Source organism: Elgaria multicarinata, chromosome 1, assembly GCF_023053635.1.
Source record: "Elgaria multicarinata webbii isolate HBS135686 ecotype San Diego chromosome 1, rElgMul1.1.pri, whole genome shotgun sequence".
Classification (NCBI taxonomy): domain Eukaryota; kingdom Metazoa; phylum Chordata; class Lepidosauria; order Squamata; family Anguidae; genus Elgaria; species Elgaria multicarinata.
Genome location: NC_086171.1, coordinates 100,005,912 through 100,023,096, shown reverse-complemented (window position 1 = coordinate 100,023,096; position 17,185 = coordinate 100,005,912).

The window sequence follows — 17,185 nt, the reverse complement described above, 5'->3', positions numbered from 1 at the left end:
TTCAGCTGCCAGGAGAAATAAGCTAATTTCTCACTGCATCCGCTGAGGGTTTTGTGTATGTTTGAGTATATTTTGCTTGTATTGATCCATAAACATTCTATCAAGTTACTTTCCCTGATTAATAAGTGTACATTTTAAATTCTTGCTTATGGTTAATAAATTTCCCTGTTGTTGAAGAAGCCAGTATGTGTGAAAGCCATTAGTTCTTTCTGCCAGACGTCCTATTGCCAAAGTCAAAAGGTTTAATCTTGAGAAGTTGTGCAAGTTTGTTCATGTATCTATAAGAGCACATTCAGTAATAGCCTATCCAGTGCTTAACAAAAAACCACAATCCAGGTATCATTGAGACCCAACACCCTAGAACCAGAAACCTTTATACCAGATAACTACATACTGTTGTCAGAAAAGTGTTCAGCACGTGTGCAAAGGTACTTTCCCCTTTATTATTGATCATATGTTTCAGACTAGATCCCTGGTATTTGTATAGGATTCTTCTATTTCCTACATGTTTATATTAATTCATTGCAATTGTTTTGTGTAAATATTATTTTATTAGCTTCCGTGATAGGTTGAGACAGAAAGAGCTAAATCAATGTGGGCTTTAGAAAAAGAAACATTTGGTATTGAAGTTAAGAGACTGGTTAGAAAGGATGAAAACTAGGGAAGAAATAAAGGAGAGATCAAAAGAGGAAAATATATCATGGTTAAATTGTATTCAATTAGAACAATGGACAAAGAAATGGTTAAAAGATAATGGAGAGTGTAGAGGAATTACTAAGTATGAGGAGTTGATTTTAAAAAAAGAAAATGAGAAAAGAGAAAATAAACCAATAAAAGCTTTAATGAGTGAAATATATAGTATATTAGTGGAAAAGGGAGAGACAGAAAGCATAGGTAAGATGGTATGGGAAATTGATTTGAAGGGGCAACAGAGTTGGAAAGGGATATGGAAACGAGTGTTGAGAAACATGTCCGTGAGGATAAAAGAAAATTATTACAAGCTTGTCTAGAGGTGGTACCTAACCCCAGTGAAATTAAATATGATAAATAAGACGAACTCAGCATTATGTTGGAGAGGTTGTCAAGAGAAATGATCATATTTACACATGTGGTGGGAATGTGAATTTGTACAAAAATTATGGAAAATGGTGTTTAATGAAATTAAAAAAAATATAGGAATGGAGATAGAAGAGACACCAACTGTGACATTGTTATCAGTGTAAGGAGAATTGAATTGTAATCAAGAGATAAAAGAATTGATAACGAATTTGTTAACATCTGCAAGATTAATGATATCCAGGAACTGGAAGGTTCAAGGGGTTTATCATATAGAAGATTGGTACAAAGAAATATGGGATATTGCTATTAATGGTAAATTAACATGTAACATGAGAGTCAGAAGAGGAATGATAAAAACGAACAATTTTGAAGTAATATGGAAACAGTTTTTAGACTTTGTATTATTAAAGGGGAGAGGGAAAACACCTCCAGAGGAATTAATGAGATTTTGGAAATCAGAATAAGATCCCGGGGTTGGGGGAGCATGTTAATGTTAATCAATGATTATATTAAATGGAATTAAGTTAAAATATATGTTTATTAATTTGTTTAGTATGTATTATTATGTATTATGGGGTAGTGTTTTATACTGTATTGTTTGTATTGTTTGGAAGTTTAGAAAAATAAAAATTATATATATAAAGGAACATTAGTGAGCCCTCTCTGCCTCCCCACCAACCCCCAACCAGTTGAAGAGCTTATCGTTTGTTCACAAGGAGCTGCAACATAAAGTTGTGGTCAGTGATTCATTTTAAAGGTTGAAAAGAAGTCTCAGTCTCATAAATTTCACCATGATTTCTCAATCCATGAGACCTTTTTTGTTATGGATACCACAGAACTGTCTCTGTCAGCTTTGCTGCTAAGCAAAAGTATTCACATCCTTTATTGCTTGGATTGAGGCTTTCTCCACATACACAGAGAAGAGATTGCACCACCAGATACTGACCTTTCTGAAGGAAAGATCTGAGTCAGATACGTGAAGATTTTCCAGAACATTATGAATGTCAGGGCTCAGCCCTGGAATATGTGAAGCTATGCCAATAAAAAAAGGCTCAAACTGAACATGTTCACAATACCTCCTTCTACCCACTTAGTAAACATCTGAAGCCTCAAAAACATCTGGGAGGAGACTCTGTGTAAGCAATATGGGTATTCAGGCAGGTCTGAGCCCAAGTATATCAGTTATTTGGACCGTTACCAAAATCTGCAATTCTGAAGATCTCTATGACCACCGCTGACATGGACTGCATTCTGTACTACAGCTACCCAATTTCTAATTTCTGAAGTATGAAACTCCCCTCTTCATTTTCATCCCATCTATAACCCCTCCTGCTATTAATCCACTCCATATTTTTTGCTCATGCTTCTAGCTACTCTTTAAAAAACAACATTTTATTGTTCCACCAACAGTAACCACGAAAACACAGTCATAGTTAACATATAACATTAGGTCAGCAGTTACACAAAACTTGGTTCAATATAGAAACTAGGGCATGTTACAAAGATGTTATAGTGGTTGGGACTTTTTCATTTATTTATTTTTATACCCTTAATCAGTGTCCACCATATGGTGGTAATAGATAATGGAACAGTCCTTTCCATGATGAGTTGTATATTGAGGGTGGGTCTCATTGATTTATATATGAAATGAACCAATCCTCTTCAAATAAGTCTTTGCCCTCTGAAGAATCTGACCTTCCTGGTCAACGTTTCCGGTAGTGCAATTTCCCATACCCACTAATACTAATAGTTAATTGTTGGATTATCAGGTGCCTTCCATTTGGGGGCATTTACGAGTCTTGTAGCTACCAATAAATGAATAATTAAGTCCTTATATATTAGTGCGCAGTGATCTCCTATAAATAGATTAGGCAGTGCTAGCTGAGAGTTCAAGATGATTCTTTGATCCATGATTCTGCTCAATTCTTATTCTATTTCTCCCCAGAAAAAAATTCTACCACATATGTAGGTGTGTACCTATTGCTTCACAATCTCTCCAACATAAGAGAATGTGTGAGTCCTGTTAGAGTTAGAGCTTTATCACACCAGCGCTGTACTGTGCAATCACTGTGAATTGCATGCAAAGGACTCCAAAATTTTCCAGTTTATAATCTGCTTTTATTGTGAAGTACTCTGAAGTTTTCCAGTTTATTTTTTTATATAATATTTTTATTATTTAGGTTTTATAACACATACAATAATCATGCTACATCAACTTAACATGCCATAATAATGAAATTAAAAAAGAACTTATTGAAATAATATAATTCTGTCTCATGAACCCACCCACCCGGGACCCTTATTCTCCTTTCCAAAATTGAAATGTATCCTGCGACGGTTTACTCCCTTTCCGAAGTTTTCCAGTTTATAATCTGCTTTGACTGTGAAGTACTCCCATGCATCCTGCTCTAATTGTGCTATAAGGGGGAAATACCCGCCCTATTTTGCTACTAGTTTCCAAGCGTGTTTTCCGAGTGGCCACTGGGGCACAGGAGCAGGATTAGATATGAATTAAACAAATGCTTACATCTGCATAAGCTTTAAAGATAAAGACTTCAAAATTGGCACAGTAATAAATATTAAGGAGAGCTTTAAGCATACCAAATTTGAATTGGATTGGGTCATCTGTTGATTTTTTTAATGATTTTTTTTTACATTCCCCCCCCCCTTAAACTCTTTGCAAAGGATCTTAGAAGCGCTGCCGCCAGGGGTGTGATTAGGGGATAATTCGAGGCAAACAGGTACATGGGATGAAGCTCTTACAGTTAGGGGTTGGAGGTTATGTATCATTGATGTATTAGCTTTACAGAGCCCTCTCTAATTGGTGCTGAGATTGATCTAAATGGCTTTCTTCCCCATGTCACTTCCCATTGTTCTGTTGATAAGGTTATTACCAGTTTTTTTTTCTCCAGATCAGTTAGAACCTTGATGGTTTGCATTGTCATTAATGATCAGCATTTTATATAGCAAAGAGTCTTGTGTATAGCTCTTACCCATTTTTTCAAAGCCAGTGAACTCTGTAGTTGCTTTTTCTTTGATTGCCGGATTTGTCATAAATGTAACTAGTTGCTCCTAATGTTTCCTAATTTTTGTGCCCCACTTAAAGAGCAGTCCTATGGGCTCTGGGAGAACATCCCAGGAATGATAGGATGGCTCATAAAACTCCTCTGGGGCCAGAGACGGTGCTCCAACCTTGGAAGGGGGCATAGAGAGAACTGTGGCAGCTGCCTCTCCAAGGTCAGAAAAGTAATCTCAGAGCCTTAGGAGAGGGTGGGTGGAGAGGGGAGGGTACTGGAAATGCCAGGATATGAGTTATCTTGACCCTCCAAAGTGCCTCTGCTAGATGGGCTGGAAGACTTCTCTAGCGAAAATACAGGAGTTCAGAGGACAGGGAGGTGGAGATCACCTCCGCCATTCCTCCCACCCTGCCAGATTTATTTATTTATTTAAACATTTGTATCCCACCCTATATCACAATGATCTCAGGAAGGCGTACAGGTAACATCATACAAACAATATAAAACAATAAATATACACAGCTAAAAACAAATTAAAGCATTAATAAGCTAAAAACAGTATAGAATTTAAACACAGTAAAACTAATTAACCCAATTAAAACTATGTACAGGCTTGGTGAATTTAGCCATCAAAGGCTTTGTTAAAAAGCCATGCCTTAACTTGGCACTGAAATGAAGCCAGTGCCTGTGCCAGTTGGGCCCCCAAGGGGAGGGCATTCCAAAGATGGGGTGCCACAACAGAGAAAGCCCTCTCCCATGTCCCACCACATGCCTCGCATTGGAGGGACATGGAGGAGGGCTCCTCTAACTGATCTCAAGTCTCAGGTAGGTATATATAGGGAGAAGTGCTCCCTCAAGTATCAAGGTCCCAAGCTGTTTAGGGCTTTAAACGTTATTACCAACACCTTGAAGTCCAGCCAGAAGTGTATATGCAACCAGTGAGATGTTCCAGTCAACAGTCTAGCTGCTGCATTTTGCACTACCTGCAACTTCCAAGTCATCTTTAAGGGCAGCCCCATGTAGAATGCATTGCAGTAGTCTAATTGGCAAGTTATGAGCGTGGGCGCTACTGTGGCTAGGTTATCCTGTCCAGAAAAGGCTGTAGCTGGTGGATCAGCTGAAGCTGACCCCAAGTACTCCAGGCCACAGAGTCCACCTGGGCCTCTAATGACAAGGATGAATCTAGGAGTACTCCCAAGCTATGCACCTGCTCCTTCAGAGCGAGTGCAACCCCATCCAGGGCAGGTTGCTTATCCAATTCCTGCACTTAGGAACCACCAGTCTACAGAGCTTCAGTCTTATCAGGATTCAACTTCAGTTTATTAGCCCTCATCTAGCCCATTACAGTCTTCAGGCACTGGTCCAACACCTTCACTGCCCCAGCTGTCTCTGATGACAAGAACAAGTAGAGCTGAGTATCATCAGCATACTGATGACACCCCCCTAATGATCTCACCCAGCAGCTTCATATAGCTGAACAGAATGGGGGATAGAATAGAACCCTGTGGCACCCCATAGCTTAATAGCCATGGGGTGGAACAGGAATTCCCCAATACCACTCTCTGGAATCGGCCCTCCAAGTAGGAGTGGAACCACTGTAACACAGTGCTTCCTACTCCCATCTCACAGAGCCGATCCAGTAAGATACCATGAGGTTTCCAACTGGAGCAGGCCCTGATGGTATGAATCTATGGCCGTGCCTGAAAGGCTCAACATAAAAGGAAGAGAATTGCCTGTTTATTTTTGCCCCATATCACCTATCTTCCACTGATGGCTGTGTTTTTCCCCCTTATTCTTTTTCAGCCTTTGTGCTAATAATGTTGAGTTCTTGTTGCCAAATTCACAGTATTTTTGTTTTAAATCGATTGTAAGATGTTTGCCATCGATTGTAAGATGCACACTAACTTCAGTACCAACAGGAAAAAAAACCTAAGACACACCCGCGATTCTAAGACGCACCCCATTTTTAGAGATGTTTATATGGGGAAAAAAGTGCATCTTAGAATTGAAGAAATAGGGTAGCATTGCTATTGTATCCATTGCTTCTAACTCGCTTCCTTTCTGTATTGACTCTCAAGTTTTATTACTGCCTCTTATGTTCTCTTTCAAGCACTACTATAGGCTTCCCTAATTTTTTTTTCCAATGTTTGAGTTTTTTGACTGCTGTCAGCTCATTTATGCAAACTCTCCTGATTACAGCTTTCATTGAGTCACATATAGTGGCTTATGATAGATTTTCTGTCAAGTTGAGAGTAAAGTATTGGGTTTTCTCTTTGGAAATTTTGTTTAATATGCACTTTCTTAGTAGTAAGATGGGACTCCTGGAGGGAATCTACACTTCGTTGCGAAGGCGCTTGCTTGCGTCTGGAGTGCGCCCCGAAGCTCATGGAGACACACAGGCGTACTTTCAAAGCGCATTTTCCCAGATTTTGGGCGCTGTTATTTAGTCCGCCTTAAGTCAATTTAAGGCGTCCCTTCTTCCAACGTGTGTAACAATTAGTCGCTCTTTCTTCCCCGCCCCGCTCCGCCCAGACTTATTTTGTTGCCTTTCGACTTCCGATACCATTTCCGGTCCAAACAGCAGCATCCATCTTTAATCATCACCTTTCCCGCGTGCGAGGACAGGTGAGGTCGTTTCCATTTTCCTCATTGCTTTCGTCTTTTGCCGTTCCCATTTTTAATTTTTTTTTAATAGTTATTAGTGATGCGCATATGTGCATATTCATTTAATATGCTGTTTACAGAACAGCGGCTAGTGTGCGTATAGTCTATAGCCAACCCACGAATCCGGCGGGAAAAGAAGCATCCATTTTTCCTGCTCACCTTTCCCGCCAGCTAGGACAGGGGAGGGGGGACGTTTCCATTTTACTCAGTCGGTCAGTCTTTTGCCTTTCCCATTTGTAATTTTTTTTAATAGTTAATATGGATGCGCATATGTGCATATTTGTTTAATCTGCTGTTTACAGAACGGCGGCTATTGTGCTTAAAGCCTATAGCCAAGCCCCAAATCCCCCACAAAATGCAGACTCCATCTTTAATCGTCACCTTTCCCGCCAGCGAGGACAGGTGAGGTTGGTTCCATTTTCCTCGTAGCTTTCCTCTGTTGGCTTTTCCATTTATTATATTTTTTTAGCTCTTAATAGCGATGCGCATAAGTTCTTGTTCGGTTAGGGTTCATATGCTCTTTGCAGAGCGGCGGCTATTGTGCTTTCAAGTCTATAGACAAACCTCAAATCTGGCAAGAACAGCTTCCATTTTTACTCTCCACCTTTCCCGCCAGCGCGGAGGGGGCTGGGGGGACGTTTCCATTTTCCACAGTCCTTTCCTCTTTTGCCTTGATCGGTTTACTCTTCACCTTTCCCACCCTCGAGGAGAGGGGAGCTGTGTTCTCATTAACTTTTTTCTTTAGAAGAAAATGCTGATGTTTTTATGTCTGGATGTTGGAATGTAAATAATGTTAAGTTTCTCCCCTCCACACATAAACCCACCCCACCCCTCCTTAGATTACCCTTTAATTTCGATGTTTTTATGTCTGCTGATGAATTCATGTTCTCTTTTTAATGTATTCTTCCCTCTGCCTCATGGCATAAGTTATTTAACTCTAATGTGGAATGTAATGCTTGCTTATAAAGCTTTTGCATGCCTTTCTTCTAAGTAGAACAGCTTGTGTACACTGCGTTCATTTTCAATTTTATTTCTTAAAGTAAGAACTGATACTTCCGTCATACACACACACACACCTTTCCCAGCCCACCCCACCCCTCCTAACATTACCCTTTATCAGCCATGTGGTCTAAATAGGAGTCTTTTCTTCACTGGTCAATTTCCTTTTTCTTTAAATCACAGTGTTCCTTTTTGGCTGCTGAAGTTTACATGTATCTCTTAGAACTGATATTTCAGTTCAGGACTTTACCTATTTTGTATAGTCTCCCACCCACCCCCACTCCTCTCCCTACAACCTCCCTTGCATTTCCCTTATGGTTGTAATTGTTCTTCATATTTCAGGTAACGGTTGTATGAGGAGAGTTATTCCAAATACAATACTTTTAAAAGTGAGTGTGGTGTTATTTTTGATGACATATTAAAAAAACTACATTCTGTTAGCAATTCTGCTAAGTTATCATTGACCTAACATTATAACCAAATCAAGGAATTAACGAGTTTCAGCAAGAGATATATTACTTAATTAATAATATTATAAATATTTTTATTCTTCGTAATCCCTAGATCTGAGAATGGCAAGTGGCAGTAAGGGGCGAGGCACCTCATGGCGTCACCCAGAAATTCTGGATTTGCTTGACGTATGGGGGGAAGAAAAAAATCAGGAGCAACTGAGGGCAACCCATCGCAACATTGATTCATTTGAAGTGATAGCACAGGAACTACAAAGGAGGGGGCACAACCGAACAGCTGTAGAGTGCAGGAGGAAAAGCAAAGCTATAAGACTTGACTATCATAGAGTGATCATGCACAATGCAAAGTCAGGTAACAATGCAACCACCTGTCCCTACTTCTCACAGCTACACAGCATTCTCGGGAGTGATGCTACAATTAGACCGAAGCATGCAGTATCAAGTTTAGAAATTACAAGGACCGTGGCGTCATCAGGCAGCAGCAGCTCATCTGGACGTTCCTCGAACATGAGTTATGGCTCCTCACAGGAAGAAGATCATGTCCCTCTTGAAACAGTGAATACTGAGGACCTTTACAATGGTGAGTAATGTTATTTTTATTCGTATATTTCTCCCTTAACAAAAGGAGAAGTGTGTTAAGTATTGTTTTTTTTTACTACTCACAGAAGAACAGGTCAGCATGGATTCGGATCCAAATATTAGCTCAACATTGACAGATCAAGAGCAAGCACCGATTACTGTGGATCAAGGTTTGCATATGTTAAAGATGGGCTGACAATGTTTTGGGTTTTCAACCTGTTATGCCCTGGGTAGCATTGGCTGCGAGTAATCATATGTTTGCCAATGCAATAATGATATTTATTAATCTTGTTAATTTTTATAAGTGTGTTTTTAAAAAAATTACTAACGCTATATATTAATAGTGTAACTTTTTATATTTCTCAATTTAAAAACATGGACCATTTTGACAATGTAAACTATGGAAAGAGAAGCTGAGTTCATCTTTTTCCACTTATATTCACAGAAACAGCATCAACCAGCAGCACTGCGGCTGATGCACAACAGCAAGCATGCCAGCACCCTGAAAGTGGTAAATCTAAAATTATACCATCCATTAGTAATTATGGTGCAGCATTTAATATAAATATACAGTAATTGTTGAATATGCTGAAAAAGCACTTGCTAGATACCTTTACATGAACCTTTTAGAGTAATTTTGAATATTCTCGAAACAATGTTATAAGTCATGATAATGCCAACAAACAATAACTTCAATTATTTCTTTTCTTATCAGACCCAGGGATTCCAAATACACAGGCCACTTTGTCGCCTGCCACAAGGCTGGCAATGATTAGAAATTGCAAAACCAGACGTTCTGCTAATGATATTGCTCAACGTTTAATGCAGCATTCTTCAACAGAAAGTGCAAAAACAAGAGCAATGATGCAAGAAGATGCAACTTTTTAAAATGATTTTTTACGGAAGTCAGTGACATCAGATGAGGAATATAAATGGGACAGGAAGATGCTGATACACTCCATAGCCCATCACGCATCTATCTTGGAACGCCTTGTTGATAAAATTCCTGATGCCAACAGCATGCTGAGACAGAGGAATATTCAGGAAGCAGAAATTGCTGAGATTCAATCTGCTACTCAAAATCTTGATGTTGAGATTATTGACAATGATGAAAATATTCCTAGTTACTCCTCATCTGTTACATCTACTCCAAAAAGAGGTGTAGCAGATGATGTACGTCCCAGACGGCTGATTAAACGTCCGTTAGTGTTTTCACCATAACTCTGAAATTAGTGAGCAAATAACATAAAACTTGTTTACTGTTTATGTAGTTGTTTTCTGCTTTGGTTAAAGGGTTGTTGTAGTTTCAAATTTATTTTTTCAAAGTTTAAATTGATTGTTTTAATGGCTAGAAGACAGAACTGTAAATCTTACTATGTAAAAATTATCCAAAACTAGATTTACAATAGTTACACTGTAAAGAAGGAACAAACAACGTTGTGGTTTTTTTTCAAAAGTATTTTCTTTTCTTTCAAGGAATAAAACATTTTTAAACATGAAGTGCTATTTTTAAATAAATGTACATAATTACAGGGAACCATTTTTTTAAAAACCAAAATTCATTTGTGTGATGCTCCTGATGGTCCAGCCTTTTCTATTCGTAGTGTGCGGCGAACCTCCTGCATTTCCTCTTCTAATATGGTAACACGCCTTTCCAAGCGACGCACTAAGAATAGAGTATAAACATTAGTAGTCAATGCAGAAAAATAGCTAATCCCAATTTTTACTATATTAATTACTTAATTTAAAACCATATTTACTGGTTCGGTGAAAGGAGGCCTCCAAATGAAGGACAGCCTGCAGCACTTCCGGATTAGTTTGACCGGCTGATGTCCCAGGCCCTTCAGCAGACTGGTCAGCTGCTGGACGCTGGGTTGATGCACACTGTTCTGCTGAAAGGGGAATAATGTACTTTTAGCAATGAAATCAAGTGAGCACCAGCCATTCTCTTGTTATGTTTAAGTATTCTGTAATTGAATGAAATCAGTGATATTCACGTGAGGTACTGGTTCCTCTCTATTCGGCCCTGGTTAGGCCTCATCTAGAGTATTGCGTCCAGTTCTGGGCTCCACAATTCAAGAAGGACGCAGACAAGCTGGAGCGTGTTCAGAAGAGGGCAACGAGGATGATCAGAGGTCTAGAAACAAAGCCCTATGAAGAGAGACTGAAAGAACTGGGCATGTTTAGCCTGGAGAAGAGAAGATTGAGGGGAGACATGATAGCACTCTTCAAATACTTAAAAGGTTGTCACACAGAGGAGGGCCAGGATCTCTTCTCGATTCTCCCAGAGTGCAGGACACGGAATAACGGGCTCAAGTTAAAGGAAGCCAGATTCCGGCTGGACATCAGGAAAAACTTCCTGACTGTTAGAGCAGTGCGACAGTGGAATCAGCTACCTAGGGAGGTTGTGGGCTCTCCCACACTAGAGGCATTCAAGAGGCAGCTGGACAACCATCTGTCAGGGATGCTTTAGGGTGGATTCCTGCATTGAGCAGGGGGTTGGACTCGATGGCCTTGTAGGCCCCTTCCAACTCTGCTATTCTATGATTCTATGATTCTATGATATACCTGCATCATCAGGATGTGGCGGTGAGATTTGTCCAGGAGGGTGATCACTTTCCTCAGCTGGGTCATCTCCCTGTTGCTGACCACCTCTTCTTCCCCGAGCTGGCTGCATGTCTGGAAAATTATACAAAGTAAAACTATGTATTAGTGCAGGACTATTAAAATTTGTATTGATTACCACTAGACAGGTAATGCATAGTCTTTAAAATAGAAATAATTTTTCATTATAATTAATTCAATTACATTAATGTAATGATTAAAAAACTGAAATTTATTATTAAAAGTGCTTTGGAAACACAGAACTTAAAAGTTCAATATGTATTTCCATATTATTATTAATAATAAAAACTTACAGTGGAGATTCATTTAGTATTGTTTTAATTTTTATGTAATGTAATTCAAAAAGTATGTAATTATAGCAGTACAAACTGCCTTATTAAACGCTATTGTTTGTTTTTCTTTTGCTGTAACAGCTGCAGATACAGTCAAGTTCTTAGAAATGACTGAAATGTTAATATAACATAACTAAACTGCAATGCATACATTGTATTCAATCTAACTAGTATAATGAATTAATCTGGAAGTATTTAAAAAGCAGAATGGCTATATATCCCTTAACAATAGAAACTTACTAGCAGGTCTCCTTTCAAACCAGCTGGGCTCCCCTGCCTCCCGCCACAGCCTATAGAAAGCATCGAAATGCGGGGGTCTTTGATGCCTTGGGGGTGGCCCTTGGTGTCTCTCCATGGCCTCATAAAATTTAGCCTTGATGGCCTTAAACTTGGTGCAGGCTTGTATAGCGCTCCGCGGGTATCCCTCAGAGGTCAGAGTCCTCGCGGCTTTTTAAAAAATAAATATTGTGCACAGATTTGAGCTGCGCATTAGGTGCTCTGCATGGCCAGATTTGCTGAGTTCCTCCAACAGCAACTCGACTTCATCGATTTGCCAATAGGCAACTCTTCTGGGGGCCATTTTGTGGTTCTCCACGAGGTATATTAGAGGAAGTGGTTTGCTTCCTGAATTCTGCCCCCTACATACCCGTTGAAGTAATTGCACATAATCGGACATGCGCACCGATATTAATGTAAAACGGAAGTACAGCTGCCAATACCAAAGGATTTTATTCAATATGAAAGGACGTGAAGGAATATACAGCAACAACATTGCAATTACAGTACACTTTAATTTTAACGACCTCCGCCACTTCCAGCCGACCAGTGAGGCACCTCCATCTGCTCTTCAGCCTCCCAAAGGCACATTCAACAACGTTCCGGGCACGGCTAAGGCAGTAATTGAAGTGTGCTTTCGGAGGGTCAAGGTTTTCCCCATAGGGCTTCATAAGCCATTTGCGCAACGGATAAGCCCCATCAGCGACTATGAAAGGCGGCACTTCAACGTCCCCAATTCTCCAGACCTCATTGGAGGGGCAAAAAACTCCTGCATCCATTGCCTCAAAGAGGGATGAATTTCTGAATACATGGGCATCGTGGTTCCTGCCACTCCACCCCACCTCAATATGGGTGAAACGGCCAGTGTGGTCTGTAGTCCCCTGCAGAATCATTGAATAATAGTTTTTCCAATTTATGTAATCGTTGCCTTGCCTAATGGGACAAACAATTTCCAAATGCATTCCATCTGTGGCTCCGCAGGCTCCCCGAAATCCCAAAGCTGCAAAGCCATCCATTACCTGTATTAAAAAGTGAAAGACAATGTTTAAACCAACAGGAATGTTTACATTGAAACACATAGAAGTTCGTCTCACATGCGCATGTGTACCGGCAACTTGGGGCCGCCGCTCTGTAAACAGCATATTAAACAGATATGAACATTTGTGCATCGGTATTAACTATTAAAAAAAAATTACAAATGGGAAACGCAAAAGAGGGAACCACTGAGTAAAATGGAAACGTCCCCCCTCCCCCCTGCCCCCTCCTCACTGGTGGGAAAGGTGAAGAGTAAAAATGGATGCTTCTTTTCCCGCTGGATTCATGGGTTGGCTATAGACTATACGCATACTAGCCGCCGTTCTGTAAACAGCATATTAAACGAATATGCACATATGCGCATCCATATTAACTATTAAAAAAAAAATTAAAATGGGAAAGGCAAAAGAGGAAACGACTGAGGAAAATGAAACGTCATTTTCACGTGTGCATCCAATTTAGCTTAGAAGAAAAAAAATTACCTTTCGATAATCGCCAAGATAGACTGTGCGACGAAGAACTAGCTCCATTGCCAAGCAGACTTCAACGAAGACTTCGCCAACTGTCGAGCAGCCAACCCCAAACTGCTCTGCTGCATTTTTATAGAACCCAGGGTTAGCCAGCTTCCAAATTCCAATGGCAACATGCTTAGCGACAGAAAGTGGCTCCCTCATGGCCATCTGGTTCCTCTGGAGTGCTGGAGTCAGCTCAGCAACGATTTCAAACAGCGTGGCTCGACTCATCCTGAAGCTCTCGATCCACCTTTCATCATTCCAGACGTTTAAAACTAAATTCTCCCACCAGTCCTTGCTACTGGGACAGACCCAGTAGCGACTGAAAAAAGCAGGGAGACGAATGAACTCGGTGCCTAACACCAAAAAGTTGCTGTCCTGCTCAAGCTGCTGCAAGAACAGCATCCTTCATCTGCGGTGCATTTTGATGATTTTTCGGAGTTGCGACCAGCGATGCTGGTTCTCATCCTCGAGCACAGACAGTGCTCGAAGAGCACATAGAAGTACATTGATCGAAACAGCCATGGTGCAGACTAACTCCGTTTGGCTATCCATGGACTCCATCTTCTCCACAAAGATCACAACGACCCAAACATGGAATTCTGGGATGTGAGGAATTTTAAAAAGGGGGGGGAGCAAGGGAGAACATCACAAGCATCCCCCAAAGCCAGCCCCCAAGAAATGCCCACTTGGGACGGAAGGGACAGAAGTGTGAACTGCTCGGATGAAACGAAATGAAAGAAAAGGCGCATGAAGCAGTAAAGAAAGAGGCGACTCATTTAGGTACGTACTTTAAAAAGGCGCCCTGAAGCGCCTTCACAACGATGTGTAGATTCCCCCCTGGTTTAAATGCAGGGCTGATTATTTAAGGTTTGCATGCAAGCTAGCATTATTCCATGGTCTGAGACCTCTATTATCCTTACATTTGCTCTCAATATAGCAGGTGTCCACTGCACAGTTATGAAAATATAACCAATATTGCCCTTGTAACTGTGAATAATGTGTGAAATCCTTCATTCTTGGGTTAGCTTGCCTCTGGGCATCCACTAGGGCATGTTCTTTAAAGAGATTCTGAAAGATGATCTGTTACCTTATGCTTTTGAGATAAGTGCCTTACCTACATTTTTGTTGCATACCAATTCTTCACCTAAAAATATTTTACCTCTTTTAAATAGATGCAGTCTATTTAAGGTTTTCCTTTGAAACTGTAGCTGTCCTGAATTACGAGCATATATCAGATTCCCTGTTCAGCCTTTGTCAAAAATAAAACTTCCATTGGCATCTCTGTAGATATCCTGCTCTTTGAAATCCAAAGAGGTTGTTAATATAATAGCAACCCTTCTGTAAAATGTGAACCAAACCATGAGTTTTTAAGCAAACATCTCTTGTGGTGAATTTCTTGTAGGAAAACAATATCAGGTCTGACTTTTTTATGACATTAAAGACAGGATTATGCAGCCCAATTACATTCACCATATATGCCTTGAGGCCACCCATTATACTTCAGAAGTTCTGCAGTTAGTATATGAAACTCAGTGCCTTTGAACATAATTGCTTCACTTTTGAGTTCCCTAGGCAGGGAGGACTGTGACTAGGACCATTAACATTTATTAAGGAGTGAAAATATTCAGCTTCCTTGGAGTTTCTCCAGAGAGAAATCCAAGGGCGTTAGCTGACTTAACTAAAGGGACATAGCAGTAAACAACCACTTCCCTCTCACCATTTATAATGCTTTCTGAGTTTACAGGGGCATAATAGTATATTCAACTTAAAAGTATAAAGAGCACCATTTAAATGTTGGGCTTCCAACATGACTCAAGTTGTTTCAGAAAGGTGGATGCAGTGTGTGCTGCCGTGACACTGTAATCAGCCGTGATCAGTCGTACCTTTCGTCCTGAGGTTTGTGCAATGGGGCAATACTCTATCCACTGCCCTGCCTGGCTCTGTGGGGTTATTATCCACAATCAGGATAATAATAATAATAATAATAATAATAATAATAATAATAATAATAATAATAATTTTTGTTACCCGCCTCTCCCTCTGGATCAAGGTGGGGTACAACACAAATGGAAACACCATAAAATACATATAACTAATTAAAACATTTAAAACTAATACATTATTAAAAGCAGTACATTATTTTTTTTAAAAAGGCATCTTAAAATTCAACTGGGTAGGCCTGCCAGAAGAGATCAGTCTTTATGGCTTTCTTAAATTCTGGAAGACTGGTAAGTTGACGAATCTCTCGTTATGGTTCAGTTGTGCCATAATGTCCCTTGTGCGATTCAGCAGTCTATTTAATCTTTGTGATGTACTATTAAGCAAATCAGAAGCCCCCATCTGTAATTAATTTTGGCTTCTTGTAATTTGGAAGTGTATACTTTATCTGACTAACTCCAGCACACTCCTGAAAAATCACGATTTGCCTCATTATAAATTCCCTGCTGTTCCCTGAGTTGCTTCAAGATGGCTTCCTTAATTGTGTATTTTGTGAAGCACAGCACCACATCCCTAGGCCAGTCAGGGGTATTCTAGGGCCTTTCGCATACTCCTGGGAGCTCCAACCTGCAGCTTTATGGACTGCAATACCAGGTGGCGAGTTATTATGATAGTAGAAAGATCAAATCCCATTTTTTTCTAGGGATCATAATAGACTCCACACTGTCTGATGCAAATGAACCAGCTTGCATCTTGAGATAGGATGAGCTTGAAGAATCTTAGACAATAACATTGTCTGCTGTTGGGTTATGAAAACATCATTTAACTCTTGCACAATCCCCACCACCTGGGTTCGCACAACACAACAAGCTGCAGCCAGGCCTTGAATATGCAGAATAGTTCCTGGCATGCACTGCAGTCCACCATTTATTTATTTATTACATTTTTATACCACCCAATAGCCAAAGCTCTCTGGGTGGTTCACAAAAATAAGTGGAAATAAACCATGATGGGCTGCATCATGATGTGCGAGTCTGTCTTTGGACTCTTGGGAAATTGCAGTTAGTTCAAAATAAAGCTGCTAGACTGCTTAGACTAGGTACTGGGATCACATCTTGCCAGCACTTAAACAGCTCCAGTAGTCCCAGTCCATTCCTGAGCGAAATTCAGAGCTAGTCCTTTCCTTTCGTAGGTAGGGGACCTAATGAACCACCTCCCCAGAGGTTGCTTTTACCGGCCCACTGTATTACACTGGTTTAACTTGGAGGTTACAAGAGCATAGATAACCATGCAAGGTGTACAGAACACCCAAGTTTGGAACATTTTGTAGTCGCTACTTGCATGGTTTTAAACAACCAGCAAGGAGGACTAGTAACATTGTTTACCTGAATAAAAAACTGAAAATTTCAGGAATAAAAAACCAGCTGCTGCTACCGAATTCTGCAGATATGGAAGGCCAAAAGTGTTGGCTATGCAGCAGTTTGGAAACTTCAGCATGAACATTAAGCTCACACCCATTGCTAATATTACCACATTGAAAGAAAAAACACACAGCTCATTACATTAAAGCATGTGATGAGATACAGCAAAAGTTCTTCAGAGTGACCTAAAACAGTGATCTCACAGCCTTGGGTGGAACAGCACAACACCCATTCCTTGGAGGGAGAAGCTGAGTG